We start from the raw sequence: 6808 nt of genomic DNA, 5'->3' as shown, positions 1-6808 counted from the left end.
CCAGAACCACCTCCTCGTGCTCCGCCCGAGTCCATAAGCACCGCCTCATCTACCTCATCCTCTCCATCGACACACGCGACGCCGGACGCCTCGAAGCGCCGCCCTCGACGCCTTGTTCTTCCTCGGGTTGCCGAGATCGCCTCCGCTGCCCCACTCGCTTAAAACCTCCTCCGAGTTCGCTGTTTGTACTGTTGTAATCTCCATGAGGCACTGACCCCAACCCACCTCTTTTGTGCTCTGTTTGCACACCGTAGTCGTCGTTCACTGGAAACATAAACCCACTACCGCCTGAGCTCGTCGCCGACGCAGCTGCGGTGACCAAACGGTCACCCCGACGTGCCTAACTTGCTCCTCGCAATGCGTAGTGCCCCGGTAGCTCATCGCCTCGCTTGTTTACAAACCGCAACGCCATCCTCGCGCACTCCTGAGCTCCGGCCATCGCACTGGAGGTCGCCGCCATCGCCTCCGGCTACCACAGGCCTGGCTGCCACCACCTTTCAACGCGCGCCGACGAGGGCTTTCGAACGGGACCAACCGCGTCTCAAACCGCAGCCTGTGGATGAAACCCGGTGCTCACTGTCGTGGAATTGTCATGGCAGATGTCCTAGTGAAAGGACTTAGTCGTGGAGCCATCGCAACCAGGTTAGCTTAAAGGGGTTAAACGGGACAAAGGACACATGAATTTATACTACTTCGGCCCCTTGCTATGAAGGTAAAAGCCTACTCCAGTTGAGGTGCTATCGCTTGGGTTTCGATTACCAGGGAGCGAATACGCTTGACCTAGTTTTCGATCTCTCTCTTGTTTCTTTCCTTAAACCGCCACCTGATCGTCCCTTTATATACACAGGTTGATGCCTCGCGGCTCACGGAGTCTCGGCCGGCTGATAGACAACGTGTCCGGCTCGGTGACTAACTACGCTTGCCTTACAATACAAGTCATACACATATGGCGGTTTATACCTATGGGCCTTAAGCCGCCTTTGGGCTTTGGGTCCTTAGTAAGCCTGCTATCTGAACCACCATCCTCAACATCTTCACGGGCCTTGTCTTTATGAACCTCCATCCGTATAACCCAGCCCCTCCTGGGCGGGTCATACCCAATAGTAATATCCCCAACATTAGGCCCCAGGTTGATTTGAACTTGTTCATGTCAATCTTCAACACTTAGAAAAAAAAAATCCATTTTCATTTACTCTTCACGAGATCTTGTAACCCGTCATCACATCATCTCCTAGGATTGTGGTAACCTGCCATGACGTCACTTGTCATTAATATTGCACAAGGCCCAAATCTTAATAAATCTTCTCTTTTAACGAACCCCCAAAAATGAAGGCGTTTGCGCCATCGCATACCCATTTTTTGGTCTCCTCAATTCCCGTTCACGCTACTTATCCTTCCAACCTTAGAAATAGGACCAGGGGTCCCTTTTCACCCTCCCCCTTTGCCTTCTCATCTTCAACCTTCCTCTCTCTCACAACGCATCTGCGCATCTGAACACCGTCGCCGTCGACCTCGTCGTCTTCCTCGACCCTGGTCGCTGCATCGACCTGAACGAGACCAGAGAAACTGCGGCGCCTCTCCATTGCTCAGTGGATCCAGTAAGAACCTCTCCTTTCTCCACTGTAGATCTCCATTAGGGTTTTTTGTAGTTCTTAGGAGTTCGTCGTCGTTCTTCATCATACCTCTGTTTGATCCTTTCTTCGATCCAAAAATAGCTTTTAAAATATGCGGAATCTGTTTTTGTACCTTCTCTTAATTACGGAATATGCTTCCCAGATGCAGAAATCTTTCCAGTATACTAGTTCCTCCGCTTCTGTGATATTAGGTTTTAATTTTACTTTCTTTTCCGAGCAGCGGCAAATCAAAAATTAACCGCACCATATGTAAAACCTATTTATCCAACACTTAGCAGAATTCGCTCTTGATAGATCTTAAATACCATTATTTTTATGGAGGCTTACATCACCAGTTATAAGTAGTCATATGTCATTAGGCCCATTTAAGCCGCCAATGTGAATATATGCTGCAGCATTCATCTCCGGCTTAACAAATCAACTTAAACCGGCAAATTTTTCTTTCTTTTAGGCTTCTTCCCTTACGATGCCGAAGACAATTACCTCGTGTAATTGGGTTCCTTCCACTGTCACTGTAACACATTCAAGGACTTTGTCAAAGTCGGCTTTTTACAAGCATAAAACATCCTGCACTGGCGCGCTCCCACACTAGGTGAAGAAAGACCTCAGCCACAAGATGGTGAGGTCATTGTTTTTACCGATCACATGAATCGGGGCTTCTCACTGCCTGGATCCAAATTTTTCCGAGACATTCTGCACTTCTTTCAACTTCATCCTCAAGACATCAAACCCAATTCTGTGTCAAACATCTGCAATTTTCAAGTTTTCTGTGAAGTATACCTTCAAGAAGAACCCAGTGTTGAACTCTTCAGGCAATATTTTTATTTGAACCGGCAGAATGAGTTTACTAATGGACCCAGCTTAGAACTTGGCCGGGTCTTGATTCAATGCAGAAGAGATGCTATCTTCCCTTATTCTTGCCTGCCAAGTCACCCCAAGGATTGGAACCAAACATGGTTCTATTGTAAAGATACTTCTCCGGATGATGAGAATCCACTGCCAGGTTATCGTGCCGAGCGGCTCAACCCCAAGCATCATCTTCCCGAGCAGCTTGCTACTGCTGAACGGTCAAATCTTGAACCTACCATTTCAAAGGTCAAGGCCCTGCTAGGAAATGGGTTAACCGGTATTTACCTGGTTTGGCGTTGGGTTTCTTGGAGAACCATACCCTTGAGCCGCCGTTCTGGCTTAATGTGTACTTATATGGGTGATGCCAAAGATGCACTGCGCTACAGCTCCACGCGTTTAACTGATGATGCAATCAATGAGATCACAAAGACCCTTCTTAATGAGAACTTGGAAAGCTGCGGCAAAGTGGGACTGAACCCTTTTTGCACACTTAACCCGCCACCAGCCATGAGTCTCCAATTTATTTATTTTACCTTATCATTCAAATATTCTATTAACTCAACCTTGATGACTTTCATACGCTGAATCCGCTTTTTGGAAGAAGGAGTATGACCATGAAGCTGCTAAGAAAGACGGGGCTAAAACGAAAGCCGTCAAGAAAGCCACCAAGAAGAATAAGAAGAAACTATGTGCCTCCGAGATGTTTGAACTGGACGACAACACTGAGTTGGAGGTAGCCCTTGACTCCCTTGGTTCCTTTTTCAATTATCTTATTGACACTTATTATCATCAGGATGACACGGGGGCTAGTCAAGTGGTCGAGGAAGAGGTAACTATTATTTCCTCCGACTGGAGCCTTTGCCAAGACAGAAAATTCGACGAGTAACCCGGAAAGTAAGCTTTTCACACCCCTTAGCTCATTTGGATCTCACTTTCTTTTGAAGCAACAGCAGCACGAGAACCGGCGTCAGACTCGGACCAGTGGAGGTGGAGAGTTATCCTCTGGTTTACCAAATACTCGAGCTCTGCGGAAACGTCAAAGCAAGGTCCCTCCAAATTTAATCTCTTTTTGTCCTCTGGCGGGTCTTATTCGTCATCCACATAATTCTTCCAATTCGAATTATCAGGGGATATCTCACTCCTCTTCCGGCGACTCATCACAGACCCAGCTGCCGGCCTTCAAGACTGGCCCTGGGTAACAATTTTTGTTTTCTACCACTTTGTATCCTTATACTTGTACTAACCTCCCACAACCCTTTGTAGTGGAAAGGCAAAGCCTAGCAAGAAGGCCAAGGTGACCAAGCCGGCTGAAGACCCCAAAGTCCCTGAGCGGGAGCAGCAAATTCCAGCGTCTGAAGCCTCCATACAACAACCAGAAGACCCTGTCCATGATGTTCCACCAGAAATTCCTGACCTCTTCGGTGATCATACAAACGTCAATCCTTTGAACACTGAATCATCAAGCCCACTTAAATCGTCATAAACACATACTGAGGATGTTATGATCACTGGCACCAGCTTTCAAGAGCTGGGAAAATCTACTGTCTTGGCCAAAAACTCCGCCAAAGAGGACTTTATTGAAAGGCGGAAAGTGAGATTTGACATTGCCAATTATTCTCAACTAAGCGTCAGTGAAGTACTCTTTGGTTATCTCAACCAAGTACATACCAGTCGCGATCTTGAAATTGCATGGTGAAACAGATGCATCAAAAATATGAGGTATGAACTCCGGCTTGATAAATTACGCATATCCCGTTAGCCCCCAAGTCTACTTTGTATAATAGAATACAATATGTTGTAGACTTAGAATAGCAATGAGTACAAAAGCATCTTTGGTAGAACCCTTCAAAAGCCGGCTTTCACCGTCAGAATTAAACCGGATCTTTAACGATTAACATTGCATCCGTAGCCCCCAAGGGCCGGTTTAATCAGCATGAATGAACCGGTACTGTTCATCATTGTTTATAAATCAAAACTTACTTGTGTAGCCCCCATGAGCCAGCTGTGGTCGTTTGCAGCACAACTAGGTCATCATAAAGTAATAATGAAAACGCGAGTAATATGCATTAGCCCCCAAGTGCCAAGTGCTCTTGCTTGCAAAGTGCTTGGGACTTATTCATATTTGTCGTTATATGAAGAATTTTTCTGTATGCATTAGCCCCCAAGTGCCAAGTGTTGTTGCTTGCAAAAGGCTTGGAACTTTTATTCCTATAAGCCGAATATGAATATGATTGCAAATCTGTGCATGTACATGACGCCACTGCTCTACTTGAATCGCAATTGGCTGATGCGAAAACCCGGCTGGAGCATCAAGAATCTGAGATCCGGAAGGCCGACTCAAAATTGAATTTTAGTCTGGCTGAGACAGAAAAACTGAAGACCAATTTTGATACTAAAAGAACCGCCTGGGTTGAGGAGAGGACTGCTTTGATACAATGGGCGGAAAAAGCTGAAGCTTCTCTTCAAGAGATAACCACCGAACTTACCGTCTTAAAACACCGCATATCCCAGATGATTTCTGGTATCTTTGGTTAATAGCATTACTAGCATGATAATCGAGTCTTTTCTTTCATGTCATAAACTGTCTCTGGTCAATCCGCAATTATTACACAGGTCCTAGGAGCAGCAATCTTGGTCAAGATATGCTTGTGAAGCTCAAAGCCATATATACGCTTGTTGAACAGCTGTATATTCGCACACAGCGGACGCTAGCCATGATTTCTCCAACTAGTCAAGCACCCACTCTGTTGAGTGATGTCTTGAAAAACTTTATGTTCGGCCTGCTAGGATTGAAGAGATAAAGCGGTCATCTGCAAGAGCCGGTGCCATGACGGCCTTAAGCCGGGCTAAGGCATGGCTACCAGAGCTAGACCCGACCGAGCTAGCTACCGGGTATCCAAGCGTGAAAGAAGATGGCACTCCCTTTGACAAGAAAGACTTCACTGCCTGCGTGAAAGAAATTCGTCATCTGGCCAGCCTGATTGCTGATGAAACGAATCTTCCAAAATACCAGGCGGCTTATGATATGGAGAATCAGAAGATGCCCTCGTCGGCTTATAAAGTGATGGATCTGACCCCCCCAATCCGTAAGCATACTTTCGCCCCTGAAGTTGATCCGTCCAAACTTATAGATGATGAAGCTGAATTCCAAGCCTTGCATGGCATTGGTTGGTCATCACCAAACTTCCAGACGACGGAGGAGGACGAAGAACAGGCGAAGGATGATCCAGAAGCTTCAAGCCGTTAAGGTCAAGAAAATTGATCTGCTGGGCGGTTCATATATTTGAGCTTCTGAAAAAACGCTTAAACATTTGGGCTCGCTGAGCCATGTAATAGTTTAGTTGAACTCTGACCTGTCGTGCCATCGTGCATGTTTTGTGTTACATAACATTGTTGATCCACCAGTTCAAGATATGCCACTTATGCATATGATATCATTATGTAGGGCAGATTGTATTTCTTTGTTTTGCATAAAAAACAGATCACAAAATTGCCCTGGCAGTTTACCGCTAGGCGGGTCATAATGCCCAACATAAACATGACGGTGACTAAAAGCCCATAACCAGGGCTGGTTTAACTATAACCATATATAATAAAAATATCATACATGTGATATTTGATCACACTGCCGGCTCATCATACCAGTGCAGTAAGGGTGACAACCCAAAAAATTGAGTACATAATGCCATGTTTGTCATATACTGCCGACTTACAACGCCGTATGCAGCAAGGGGTAATATCCCAAAACTTAGAGCATAATGCTTCCAAGTATTTAATATCATCATATACTGGCAACTTATAGTCCAAAGCCAGGCTTGGTTATCAAAACTACAGACATACTCGAATATGAGCCATAGAGATTGAGGCTACATGGCCTGAATTCTTTTAAACCATATGTCAACATGGTACAAAGATGAAACCAAAAATGTTCCAATAAAAATAATAAATTAGAAGAACAAGGCTTTCATAGGCCGCCAAGCCTAAATCTCAAGTGCTTTCATGGGCCGCACAGCCGCTGAGTTAAACCTTTTAAACCTTATAAGTCGGGCCTCACATGACCAATCATCGTTTTAACTTTGACAAGTTCAGGGTCTTGTATAAGATTGACTGTCAAAAGTACGGCGGGTCATTCCAGGATTACATGGGCCGAGTGGCAGACTTAAAAAGGCAGGATAACCCGGGTTTTTAGGTGAATACACCTGGCTTCCAAGACTGAAAAATGTTATGTCCTCTTTGGTGAATACACCTATGTTTAAACAAGATAACCTGGAAAGTTTTGGTGAATACGCCTGGCATTCCACGCCAAAAAAGGTTATGTCCTCTTT

Source organism: Triticum urartu, chromosome 6 (assembly GCF_003073215.2).
Source record: "Triticum urartu cultivar G1812 chromosome 6, Tu2.1, whole genome shotgun sequence".
Classification (NCBI taxonomy): Eukaryota; Viridiplantae; Streptophyta; class Magnoliopsida; order Poales; family Poaceae; genus Triticum; species Triticum urartu.
Note: the sequence above shows the minus strand (reverse complement) of the source record.